Raw genomic sequence first — 13,376 nt, 5'->3', positions numbered from 1 at the left:
TGCTCTCTTCTGTACACACATGAAGAGGTCTTTTTGTTGGCAGGATTGTTTTACGGCCCCAACAGAACCAGCGAACACTTGGGTTTCTGATGTGGAAAGGAGGTGCCTAAGGGAAGGCCTCCTTCTGAAGGAGATGGGCTCAGAGGAGGGCAGGGCTGGGTTTCAGGCTGACTCGCAGTCCAGGGATGCTGCATTTGAGACCCAGGCCAGTCTACGGCCATACCACCCTGAACGCGCCCAATCTCGTCTGATCTCGGAAGCTAAGCAGGGTTGGGCCTGGTTAGTACTTGGATGGGAGAGACCCAGGCCAGAGGAGAGCAGCAGCTCTGGTGTCCTGAGGCCCAGCAGTGGTGTAGGCCAGGAAGGGAGAGGAGTAGTATAGACCAGTCCTGAGACTGCCTGGTAGTAGGGCGGCTTTCCACCGCCAGCATGGCAGACTCCCTGATAACTCCAGAAAAGTCCTTGAAGTGAAATTTCTGTTTTAAGTGCTACAGGGCTTCTTTGCCTTACATGAGATTTCAAGTCACTGAGCTTTCAACAACAAAAGTCCTCATAGTTTCCTAGACGCTGGGAAGGAGTCCCAAGTCATACTGTAACTTAGTGGTGGAAGCAGGTGGAAGATTTGGGAGCCTATGTGCCCTTGGCTGAATGGTGGTGAGTGATCACACACTAGTACAGTGCTACACAGGGGCAGGGCGAGGGCAGCCCAATGGCTGTAAGAACTAAGGGACTGAGGGACAAACGAGGGAGGGAACCACCTCGTCCTACCAAACCTGGCGTTGCAGGATTTTCTGTACATCAATACCCAGGCTTCGTTGTCTCGCCGCTTCGACGAATGAAGAGGTGGACACGGAACGAGCAGCAGGCAGAAGTTTATTAGAGTGTAAGGTCAGAAAGGAAGAATAGCAGGAAAGCTCTCTTTACAGAGAGGGGGCATTTGAAGGTGAATACCCGCAACCATAGGCAGGGGTCCTTGTTTTATAAGAATCTGGTCACCCCTTCCCTGCCCCCTCGTTCCTTGTCAGGTTCTACCCTTACTGGCTGCACAACTCTAGGCGCAGGCGCTGGGTTATCCATTCCTGACTGGCTCGACTCCATTGTGTGAGGAGTCAGACTGGTCAATACTGTCCCTCGGTTAAGATAAGTTTTATGGTTTAGTTATTTCAGTCAGGTATTTTGATTGTCAAATTCCTGAGGGAAACCTGAGGGGGAGTAGGTGGTGTCTTACATTCTTAAGAGGGTCCTTATGCCTGAGGGGGTTTGGCGTAGTCAGATGCTCCCAGCATTGTTTCAAAATATGTGTTTTTCTCCACACAGGGACCTCAGGTCCTAACCTTTCCCTCTCTGCCTATTTTATCCTATCTCTCCCTATTATAATCCCCACTCTGAACACATGACTCCTAACTGCTATTATGAACCAGGACGACGACCGATCTAAACTGCTTCCTGCTGAAGGGGGACGATGACAGGGGAACCGCGCAGTCAGGGCACGTTCAGAAGTCGATCCAGAGATCCGATCTAATGAGAGGGGTGTTTGTTACATCTTGGTTTGCAAAATTACCTTGGATGTCTTATTTTTCTGGCGTATACAACAGCGTCTACGAATGACACACAAAAAGAATATCAGACCAACAAGCAATATTCCAAAGGCAACGCCCCCTAGGGAGGAAGCCACAACATAGGAAGGAAAGCTGCATTGTAGCCATTTTAAAAATCCCTGGCATGTCTGGTCATAATTTTTTACCAATTTAACTATAGCTTTTCCTCCCTCTTCCATACTTATTTGGATCTGGTGATATTGTTGATTAGAATAATTAAGCACCTGAACTAGCTCGTGGTCCTCAATCCTCAATTCTTCCTTTGGCCATCCAGTTTCCATAGGAACAATTCCATGAGGCATATTTAATTCTACCTCAAGGAAAGATTGATCTTCAATATCCAGATTACTATAAGTCTTGTTAATCTTTTGTAAATGTATTCGACCAACGGTTCCAGTGTTGCACCATACTCCAGTATGATTTAGTACATGGTACATATGCTCACAGGTAAAACTCTCTGTGTCAGCTATTTCTCCTTGTTTACTTTCCCAGCAAAATTTCCCTCTACCCATGTACCAAATGCTATTGGTTATCGGGGTAGAGACGAGTGGCCAGACCTGAGCGAAATCAGGGTTCCAGCTTTGTTGAGGGCACAGCCAGATTTTATTTCTCTCTTCGCAGTTAGAAAGAGATATGGGAGCCCAAGCTGATTCATTTGACATTATGGCCCATCGACTCCCCATTGGCAAAATCCTCGTCTGATTTAATATAATCCCTATGCCTGCAAGCTGAACTATTGGATATGAATTAGCATGGTCCATCCGAGGCACATGTGCCCTTAAGATGCAACGCCTCGAGTTACAGCCCCCAGTAATAATCTTCCATAACTTGGGGCTTCCATATATAGGCCATAATTTTTGAGTTTCCAATTCAGCATTCATTAGAGTAGGCCATTGTCCCATGGCCACCTCAGATTCCATCTGCATTAACATGGTGAGCAATCCTTCCTGGGTGAGAATACATGCCCTTTCCCAGGTTTGAGTTTGGAAATGCCTTTGTACGGTTTCTCTGGTCTTACTTATCCACCTTACTAAGACCTCGTTTTCTTTTGAAAGAGTTTCCCATCCTTTGCCTTCTTCTTGAAACAAAGTGCCTTGAATATGGCCTATTTTGGATAAGGAATCCTTTTCCAAATTGTGTCGTTCCTCAGCAGCAGCAAATTCTGCCTGCCCCAATATGCCTAATCCTGTTCCTATCCCTCCTATAAGATCTCTTTTCATTATCTTGTTATTTTGGGGCCAGTAATGTTGTATCCACCATAGGTGTTGTTTCCATTGTAAATCTACGGAGTGGGAGCAATTAGGATAGTAAGTATCAACCCAAAACCTCTTGGTGTCCCAAGTTAGAGTCAACAAAATTGAGGAGACTCCAAGGTAGGCGGTGGTTTGGCTTTGCCACAAAGGTTCCCAGAGCCTTCCGGGTCTAACCGTGATGTTTCCCGTAGGCACTTGGGTCCACCATTGGACCTTTAAGAATAATGCGTGATTAGCCTTCCAGCCGCATTGGCAGGGCAGGAGACTATCTGGACAAGCAATACTATGGCACATCACACATCCAGCCGCAATATCTTGGTCTTCATAACCTGGGACCTTTTTAATTTTTCGATCATCTATATCTATGGCAATACAATGTGTCTTTTTAGTTGAGTTATATAATTCCCTTCCAGTTTCATTGCTGGGCAAAATTTCAGCCCAATATTTATGACTTTGTTCTAATTTTACAAATAAGTAACCTGTAAAAGGTTTGCCCTTAGGTAAGTTAAGGATATGGCTATTATCCCAATGCCAAATTGTAAAATTGCCATATTCCAGGTCATATTTTAAAACACGGTCTCCCTCTGTAAAAGTTAGGTTAGCTGCCTCAACCAAAGGGGTCCTATCATTCACCCCTAATAGTGGTGGGGTTCGTGGAATACATACAGGAAGTGTTTCTGAACCCCATAGGCATATTATTATTATATTCCAATATATTGTGTTACTTATCTTCATTCTGTGCTGTCCTTTTCTTGAATATCAATTTAAGGCCTTCTCCTGTTTCACAACTTAACTCAGGCTCCGCGTTGTCCTGTTCTGATGGAAACCACGGCTTAACTCAGGAGCGATGAATCAAGGAGTCAAATTCCAGTACTTTGACAGCAGTAGGATTTGCCAAGATGACCATGTGTGGACCCTTCCACACTGGTCCTAAAGATGGGGACAAAGAAGGAAGGGTTTTCATGAGTACCTCATCTCCTGGGTTATACAGGGGACGCTGGTCATCCCAGAGTTAAGAGACAGATAATTCCTGAAGAGTCTGATGGAATTTAGCCAAAGGAATTACATAGTTTACCAAATCAAATACCTCTTTACCTGCCATCAAGTCATTAACAAGAAAGGGTCTTCCATAAAGAACTTCAGAAGGGCTTAGGCCCTTTTTCATGGGGATAGTTCTAATCTGAAACAAAGCAATTGGAGGTAGGAGTATCCAGTTCTGACTTGTTTTTTAGGCCATCTTTCTAAGATGTCTCTTAATGCTTTCTTTGGTCTTTTCCACTTTCCCTGAGGTTTGTGGCCTCCAGGCACAGTGCAGATGATAATCAATGCCCAGAGCCCTAGATACCCCTTCGGTTACTGAAGACTTAAAGGAGGGACCATTAGAGCTTTGAAGGGATCTAGGGAGTCCGAAACAGAGGAACGATCTCGTTTAATAGTGCTTAACCACCTCTGAGGCTTTTTTAGTCCTGTGAGGAAAGGCTTCAACCCAAAGTGTTGAAGGGTTGAATACCCATACCAAAAGATGTTTATATCCTTGTGTTTTTGACATATGTGTGAAATCTATTTGCCAATCATCCCTGGGATAATTTCCAGTTCTTTGTAACCCTATTGGAGCCTGGGGGTGAGAGAGTGGGTTATTTCTTTGGCAGATATCGCAGGTTTTTAGAATATATTCAATAGTCTCATCTAAATTCCTTCCTGTAGAAAGTTTTTGAGCCATTTGCAGGGTTTTACCCTACATTTACGTAGGTAAAACCCTGCACATGTAGATGGAAGGTGTAATGTAGAGTTTTTAAGCCTTCCACTGGCTAGCGGCCGGTAAATGAAGTCTGCCGTCATCCATCTACAACTACCCTGTAGGCTGGGGTGTGGAACCCCGTTCTGATGCCCATTGTTTTTTCTTCTGTCGAGTAGTGAGGCTTTTCTTGAGTTATACAGCCATCCCAGATAAGGGAGGCAATGGTAGGAGTAACTTAAGATCTGGCTGCCGATTGTTGTGGCTACAGCCAGCTTGTCTCCCTCTGCTATCTCATCCATTCCTTTTTGGTGTCCTTTGCAGTGTTCTATCTCTAAGGGCTGGTGAACAGCCTGTAAAAGCTGTAATTTCCTGGTAATACTTGATAGGAGACCCTGAAGCTGTTAAAAAAAAATGTCTTTTGTATCATGAGCATGTAAGACTAGGAAAGCGTACTTAGAGTCAGTATAAATGTTAACTGTCTTTGCTTAATTCTAGGGCTCTAGTAAGGGCAACTGATGCGGCCAGCTGAGCACTAGTTCCTGATGGTAGGGTGCCACTTTCCAGAGTTTTATGAAGAGTCACCACTGCATACCCAGCTTTTTGGGAGCCCTGCTCAACAAAAGAACTCCCATCTGTGTAGAGGGTCCATTCTGGGGTTTCCAAAGGAGTTTCCCTTAATTCCTCTCGGGCAGCATAAGTTTGGGCTAACATTTGTTGTGTTAGCTCCTTACCTTCCTCTGGCAGGAAGGCTGCTGGGTTCAGAGAGGAGCAGGTCTTTACGTACACAGCAGGCTCCTTTGGCAGGAGTGCCTGAGGCTGCAGAAGGCGGCTGTGAACTAATGGCTGCCGTCCACCAGTAGGAGCCCCTGGATATTATGTGGGGCCTAGACTGTAAGGTCTTGCCCAAGGGTTAGTTTTGTAGCTTCAGGAATTAAAAGGGCAACATCTGTGTCGGCCCTAAGACATGTAGGCCATCACAAGCTACCAGATCAAGTTTTTTGCCAAGATACCCCACTGGTTGCTGTATTGGGCCTCATTTCTGAGTCAGAATGCCCAACGCTACCCCCTTTCTCTCTGTAACATATAAGTTAAAAGAACTTCCAATGGGAAGGCTCGAGGCTGGGGCACCCAACAACGTGAGCTTAAGGTTTCTAAAAGCTTGTTCTGACTCAGTGTCCCATACCAGTAAGTGAGTATTTGTGGCCTGTGTGTCCGTGATCAGAGGGAGCGAGTTACCTCTCCATATCCTGATATCCATAAGCGACAATGGCTGGTAGTGCCTAAAAACTCTCAGTTGTCTAAGAAATTTCTTCCAGACGGGGGTACGAGACAATAGGCTGAATTCTGTCTTTTCCTAGTCTTCTTGTGCCTTCCAAAAGGATTAATCCTAATATTTAACAGAAGTCTCAGACAAATGGGCCGGTTGGAAGACTTTATATCTTCTTTCTGCTAGAAAATTGAAGAGGGCCTTGGTACCAGCCTGTATAGTTGGTTCAGAAGGGGCACACAGCAAGAGGTCATCCACATATTGCAGCAAAGCGCAATTATCGGCTGAAAATTCCAAAAGATCACGTGTGTTAAGATAGATGTGGACTATCTCGAAAGCCCTGAGGCAACACTGTCCAAGTTAATTGTGAAGCTCGAAGGTGGAAGGACGGGATCCTCAAAGGCAAACAAGAATTGAGAATCTGGATGTACTGGAAAACAGAAGAAAGCGTCTTTTAAATCTAAGACTAAACCATTTCATATCTGGTGGAATCTAGGCCAGCAAGGTATAGGGGTTTGGAACCACAGGGTGGATGGGGACAACCACTTCATTAATGATGTGTAGATCCTGCACTAGCCTCCATCCCCCATTAGGGATCTGTACTCCCAATATCGGAGTATTACAGGGGCTGTTACATTCCTTTAAAAGCCCCTGTTCTTCAGAGTTTCTTTAATTTTTACTAGCTCTGTTTTAACCTCTGGTTTTAGAGGATACTGCTTCCGGCATGGAAGAGAAGTGGGATCCTTAAGGTGTATTTGCACAGGTATTGAGGTTAAGGCTCTGCCCAGTTCTCCCTGTATCGCCCGTACTGGTGAATCGTTACCAGTTTCCATCAGAAGGAGGCAGTTGTTTATTTGGCCTAGAGCCAGGAGCACTGTAGTCCCTAATTCAGTCATAATATCCCTTCCCAGCAAGGGAGTGGGGCTCTCTGGCATTATCAAAAAAAGAATGTGAGAATGAGAGCCTCACTGGGGTTTCTTCCTGTGTCTGTAAAATAGTGGCCAGTTTAGCGTAATTTGAGGGCTTAACCTTAGTTCTTTTTTTTTTTAAGTTCATTTATTTATTTGGAGACAGAACAAGCAGGGAGGAGCAGAAAGAGAGAGAAAATCCCAAGCAGGCTCTGCACTGCCGGCACAGAGCCCAGTGTGGGGCTGAAACTCAGAAATCATGAGATCATGACCTGAGCCAAAGTCAGATGCTCAACCGACTGAGCCACCCAGGCGCCCCTCCTTTTATCTGTCTTAAGTCTTACAATGAAAAAGGTGCTTGTGATCTTATCATAGTGCGGCCCTCCTCCTGGCACTCCAGCTTCTCTTAGGGAAAACATGCCTGTTTCATTATGGGGAAGGCCTGGCTAAGGTGGGCATCAGGGAGCAGAAGTGCACGTTTTTAAGTCTGGATCTATGGATGGAGGACCCGAGGAGGAGATGGAGGTGGGAGACTTTGCTTCCTCCTTCTCTAGGTCCTGCTTTGGGCACAGCCAAAGGGCCCTTGATTGTCTCCCCTCCTGATTGCTGGAGCTTGGAAAGGGCTGCCAATAAGCCAGGGTCGACCTTGCGTTGCATACACATGTCCTGATTTTCTCTTAAAGCCCAAAAACATTGAACAGGGGGACTTCTCCCCATTTCCCCTCACATTTACAAAACAAGTCCTATTGTAGGATAGTATTATAATTGATACTTCCCTCTGGCGGCCAGGTTACCTCCTCCAATTTGTATTGAGGCCAAGCCTCGGTGCAAAAGAAAATGAGTTGCTTTTTCTTCAGGGTTTGTGGATCAAAATCATCCCAGTTTTTCAGAATGTATCCCAAAGGAGTATTGGCCTTGGTTGGGAAATTGCCCATCTATAGGAAAAAGGAGGAAAAGGCGTCCCTTATCTCAATTTCCTATAGCTGGCCAGGAGATACCTTACCTCTTGATCCTGATTGTTGGCCAGGAGAAGCCTCATCTCCTGGCCCCGAGTTTTGACCGGCTATGCGACTGGCAGCCAAAAGCCCTGCCGGTCTCATGAGGTGTTGGGAGTAGTTCTCTTACTCAGGCTTGACCCTACCTCTGAGAGCTGATCTTGTCTTCCCCGATTTCTCCTACCCCTCCATTTCCCCTCCGTGGGATTTTGGGGGGATGGACTGTGACCAAGCAAGACTGCCCTGGTTGTAGAAAGATGCACTAATTTTATTTTGGCCCAACAGTAATTTATATATCGATCGTTGGCCATTGAGGGGGGTGCTAAAAGGGCCAAAGTCAAGGTCTATTCCCCTGCCTTGTTCAGCAATGCCCACATAAATATCTTCCAGCCATGTGGACGTCCATTTTAGAGTATCTAGTTTGTTCCAAATCAGCATACACTGGGCTAAGTGTAGCAAAATGGCTCCCATGTAAAAGCCCTTCCAATATTATCCATCCTTTACATGGTACAGGCATCTATTCCTAAAGAGAAACAACACAAGTGTGGAACATTTGGAGGCTACTAGCAAGGTCATCGCCATCGTTTTCTCAGCCTTTGGATCAAAGGAGGGGCAATTTTAACCAGGCCTCAAGCAAAACAACTCAAAAGGTCATGCTGTCCTGATCTTTTGGGTAAAAATCACAGTTCTTTCCATCTTTCTTTCCAAACACCATTAAGTACAAGGAGTACTGTATGTTCTCTCTCTCCTGTATATATCTCTCAGACATATAGTAAATCTAGCATCCTGCAGTTGAAGTTAAAACACAAATTAGAGACAGAAAGAGGAGAATTCGCCAGACACCCAAACAGGCAGTCAGCGATCAGGTTCTACCGACAGCCTTCAGGCATTCACCAAAGAGTAGCCTTTGTCAGGACCCTTCACAATTGCTGTTCGGCCTCCCCTGAATCCAGCGCCATCTGGGGGTTCTTCTCGAAAGGCAGTTGGGGCTCCGTCACACCGACAGTGCCCACTATGTTGGGGGATCAGATGGGAGGAGACCCAGCTCTGCTATTTATTCTTAACTGGCTAACGGGTGCCCATTATTTGGGTTTGAGAGTTTTATTTAGGATAGAAAGGAAAGGCTGGGTGCTGGCTGCTCTTTACTTACAGTTAGAGGACATTGATATCCCGGGATGAGCCCCTAAAGAAAAGTTGCAGGATTTTTTTTTTACCTCAATACCCGGCGAGTTCGTTGTCTCGCCGCTTCGAAGAACGAAGAGGTGGACACGGAACGAGCAGCAGGCAGAAGTTTGTCAGAGTATAAGCTCAGAAAGGAAGAATGGTAGGAAAGCTCTCTTTACAGAGAGGGGGCATTCGAAGGTGAATACCCCTGACTGTAGGCAAGGAACTTTGTTTTACTGGCTTTTGGTCAGCCCTCCTCCCTTCCCCCTCGTTCCTTCTCAAGTTCTGCCCTTACTGGCCGGCCAACTCTAGGCGCTGCGTTGTCCACTCCTCATTGGCCCAACTCCATCGTGTGAGGAGTCAGACTGGTCGTACTGTCCCTCCGTTAACATAAGATTTATGGTTTAGTTCTTTTAGTCAGGTATTTTGATTGTCAAATTCCTGAGGGGAAGCCAAGGGGGAGCAGGTGCTGTCTTACATTCTTAAGAGGGACCTTACTCCTGAGGGACCTTACACCAGAGGGGGTCAGAGGCTCTGGCATTGTTCCAAAATACGTGTTTTTTCCCCCGCGCAGGGACCTCTCTGCCTATTTTAGCCTATCTTTCCCTATTATACTAGAGCTTACGCTGGGGTCCAAAAGGAAGGCAGCTGGAAATTTCAAAGAAGAATTTGGTCAAAACCATTATATACATACATTCCAGTCAAAATTCTTTCAAGGATTCCTAACTTTGTGACAGTATAGAATATTTGGCAACTGCTTTGCACATGTACACACTTTTGGAGAACTTTCCCCTCACTCTGTCTCGTCACATAAGCATTTTGTCATCTCACGTTATCACAAAAAGGAGAGTGAGTACAATACAGTAAAATATTTTGAATGAGAGAGACTACATTCACATAACCTTTATTACAGTGTATTGTTGTAATTGCCCTATTTTATTACTAGTTATTGTTGTTAATCTCTTACTGCGCTTAATTTATAAATGAAAGTTGATCACAGGTGATGAGGGAGTTTAAGGCAAGCTGACATCCCACAAACCGCCCCCTCTTCTAAGTGGGATATATATGACATCCCTCAGGCACTCCTGGCTGCCCAGGAACAAAGGAAAGGGGAAAACTGTGATAAAGATCACAGTCCTGCAGGACGTGAGTCTCCATCAGTTTACAAATGTTTTAGTAAATTACAAGAAAAAGGCAATCTTATCAATAGCCTAATCTCCAGAAACCTATAGACTCAGTTTCCTGGAGAACTAGCGTCACCCTCCCCTCCATAGTGACCTGGGGAACAAAGGCAAGAAGAATACGGTAGGTAAAATTTAAAAAAAAATTTTTTTTTTGAGAGGGAGAGAGAGACAGAGCACAAGCAAGGGAGAGCAGAGAGAGAGAGAGAGAGGGAGACACAGAATCCAAAGCACGCTCCAGGCTCTGAGCTGCCAGTAGAGAGCCTGACGCAGGTCTTGAACTCACAAACGATGAGCTCATGACCTGGGCTGAAACCAAGAGTTGTTGCCTAACTGACTAAGCCACCCAGGCACCCCTCTTCTGAGTCCTGTTTAGAATATGAAAGTCCTTTTGGAAACCTCCCTTTTGCCTTTACCTTCCCCAGCTCCACAGTATATAACCTTTCACTCATCACGACCCCAGTGCAGCTCTTTCTGCCCATGGGTCCTGTCCCTTGGCACTGTAATAAAAATCACCTTTTTTTTTTTTTTAACCAAAAGCATCCCAAGAATTCTTTCTTGGCTGTCAGCTCCAGACCCCCTCCATTCCAAAACCTCATCAATAGCTGTGTATGCATGGAGAAAAACAATATATGTAGGGTTCAGTACTATTCGTAGGGTCAGGCATCCACTGGGGGTGTTGGAATGTATCCCCCATGGTTAAGGGGGTCTATTGTCATGAAAACAGGAAAGATAGTGATGTGACATTGGCCAGGAGTAAACAGTCAAGAAAGAATACTTGAGACATTTTTGGTGCAAAAAAGTTTTTTTATTGAAGCAGGGAGACAGGACCTGTGGGCAATGTGATTGTGGGGAGCGATTGACTGTATACTTTTCTTTAGGGTGAGGGGCTGGGTAGAAATAAAGGAAGTTTCCAAAAGGATTTGCATATGTTAAAGAAGACATACAGGATCCTGGAGGTCTGGCTATTGTCAAACTAAGGTTGTTTTTTGCCTCTAGCGAAACATTAACCTGAAGATAGTAGTGGGTTCTTTGACGAACCTCACACTAGTCCTGTCTCAGGTATTTCTCAATGGGCTGCAAAATAAGGACGTTTAATTTTATCTACATTTCTTTTGCCTTTGTTCTCCTCATCAATAGAACTACAGCAGGGTGGGGAATGGAGCAGTGGGTGGGCAGATAGTTAATGACTGGGTTGGAGAGTTATAATTACCCAAATAACCCCCCACCCCCATCCCCCGCTGCTCACAGATGAGCTGGAGGCCTCACTGCTACACACACAGGCCACGTGGTTCCCAGGAGCACCCCCCCCCCCCGTACTGTGGGAGGTGTCCCCCCTCTAGCTGGGTCTTGCAGGCACAAGGTACATCTTCAGTATTAAAACAGTGCTTGTTCAGGATGGGGACGGGGGCAGCAGATTCGGGTCAAGGGAAGCCTTGGAAATTTGGAGGGGCCAGGGAGATGGTTAGGGGCTTCTATATTCCTGGTGTAGAGAAAACATTTTATTTCAATAGAAAACTGCTTTGTCTAGAGGCCACCCTTACAGGTCTCCTGAGTCTAGCCTCTCATTGTCTTTGAGCTATTTTGCAACTCTGAACTACAGCCACCAGATCGCTCTTGCCTGCAGGCATGCAGGTTCTGTGCTGCCCAGTAAAGTTTCAATTGTCTGACCTCCCACCATATAAAAAAACAGGTTTTCCCCTCATTTACATACTCATTGAAATACTCCTCATCTATAAACATGCCTCTTCCTTGGATTCTCTTCTGAACTGGCTATAACGTCTCCTAGTCTCCCATTAGTTAAATAAAATAGTTCCCTATTAGTTAAATAAAATCTTTAACATATTCATTTTTTACATCTGTATGAGGGTCATGATTTTACCCTTTTGTCTTTTGACAGTTTCGGCAGGACTGAGGAGAGGGCAGCTGGAAGGTGAAAGAGGCTATGAGCTACCTGGACACCCCTGGGGGTTATAGGGAAGTCGGCGATGGGACCAGAGTGATGCAGTTTTGGAGTGATGGTGGGATTCTGAGCTGACGGCCAAAAAGAATGCTTGAAGATGTCTTTGGTGCAAAAAGGTGATTTTATTAAAGCACGGGGACAGAACCCGTGGGCAGAAAGAGCTGCACTGGGGTTGTGCAGAGTGAATGCTTACATTCTGTGGAGTTGGGGGGTGGGGGGTAAAGTCGAGAGGAAGTTTCTTAAAGGGATTTCCATATGCTAAAGAGAATTTACAGCTTACTGGAGGCATAGCTGTTGTCAAGCTGAGGTTGTTTCGCCTTCTAGCAAAGCATTAATCCTTAAGAGAGTAAAGAGTTCTGGAGATGAGTCTATTGAGGATATATTTGTAAACTGATGGAGACTATCGTTTACCCATTTGTTTTCTGTCCTTTCCTTTGTTCTTGGGCAGCCAGGAGTGCCTGAGGAATATCACACAGATCCCCCCCCCCCCCCCCCCCGGTGGAGGGAGGGGTGTTCTCACTTGTGCTTGACCCTCAGCTTGCCTTATGGCCCCTTATCAGAGGCACCAGGTGTGTGTGGAGGGGCAGAGAATGAGGGAGGGCAGGTTAGGGTTGTCAAATGACATTGAGGGGGCATTTCTGGAAGTCTGCAAGGGTTGAATATCTGGGAGCCCCAGGGAACCCACAGCCCTGTGTGAGGAAGAGGGGCTCTAGACTGGACTCCCCTAGCACGGCACCAGTTCTCTGGCGACAGATCTTCTTATCCTCAAATTCCTCATCTACAAAATTGAAGGTGTTAGGTGCTTTCTGAGAATCCCTGCAGCATGAGGATTCCACATTGTTCTGGAAACATCTCAGGACTAGTCCAACAGTTCTGCTGAGAGATCATCTAAAACCTGTAAATAAGGCAAAAGGATGGCTGTATGTCCTTCCAGTATCACCCTGGGGCATTATCCAACAAGACCTACTCAAGAATAATCTAAATGTCTATAGAAACGTGCCTCTGGCTTACTATTTATTATTGATTAGGGCTCAGAGTCCATGAGATTGGATGTTAATTTGTGAAAGAGTGGTCACTTCTAAATGGTTTTTCTTCCTCGTACAGATGCAAAATAAATTCTATCCACCAGAAAATAGAACTCCCAAAGGTTTCATTGTCCTGTAAGACTTAATCTAATTTAGCGTTTCGTTTCGATATCCTTTCTTCCTCTGATTATGCCAGCCTCTGCTATTCTTTGACCCAAGTTTATCATTCTGCTGATTCCCTTATTAATGAGTTAAATAAACCTTTGGCACATGCTTACTCTAAT

At 45.4% G+C, this 13,376-nt stretch overlaps 1 long non-coding RNA gene across 1 annotated transcript in view; it reads left to right on the top strand.

Annotated features, from left to right (window-relative positions):
• The window catches only part of LOC102949505, a 104,129-nt gene that overhangs the window by 1,618 nt on the left and 89,135 nt on the right, over positions 1-13,376 (top strand). Inside the window, exon 2 of the long non-coding RNA XR_006207842.1 lies at positions 12,005-12,183. This is a non-coding gene — a long non-coding RNA (uncharacterized LOC102949505). The remainder of the gene's footprint in view (positions 1-12,004; positions 12,184-13,376) is intronic.

This window comes from Panthera tigris, chromosome C2 (genome assembly GCF_018350195.1).
Source record: "Panthera tigris isolate Pti1 chromosome C2, P.tigris_Pti1_mat1.1, whole genome shotgun sequence".
Classification (NCBI taxonomy): domain Eukaryota; kingdom Metazoa; phylum Chordata; class Mammalia; order Carnivora; family Felidae; genus Panthera; species Panthera tigris.
Note: the sequence above shows the minus strand (reverse complement) of the source record. Positions and strands in the feature narration are given on the sequence as shown.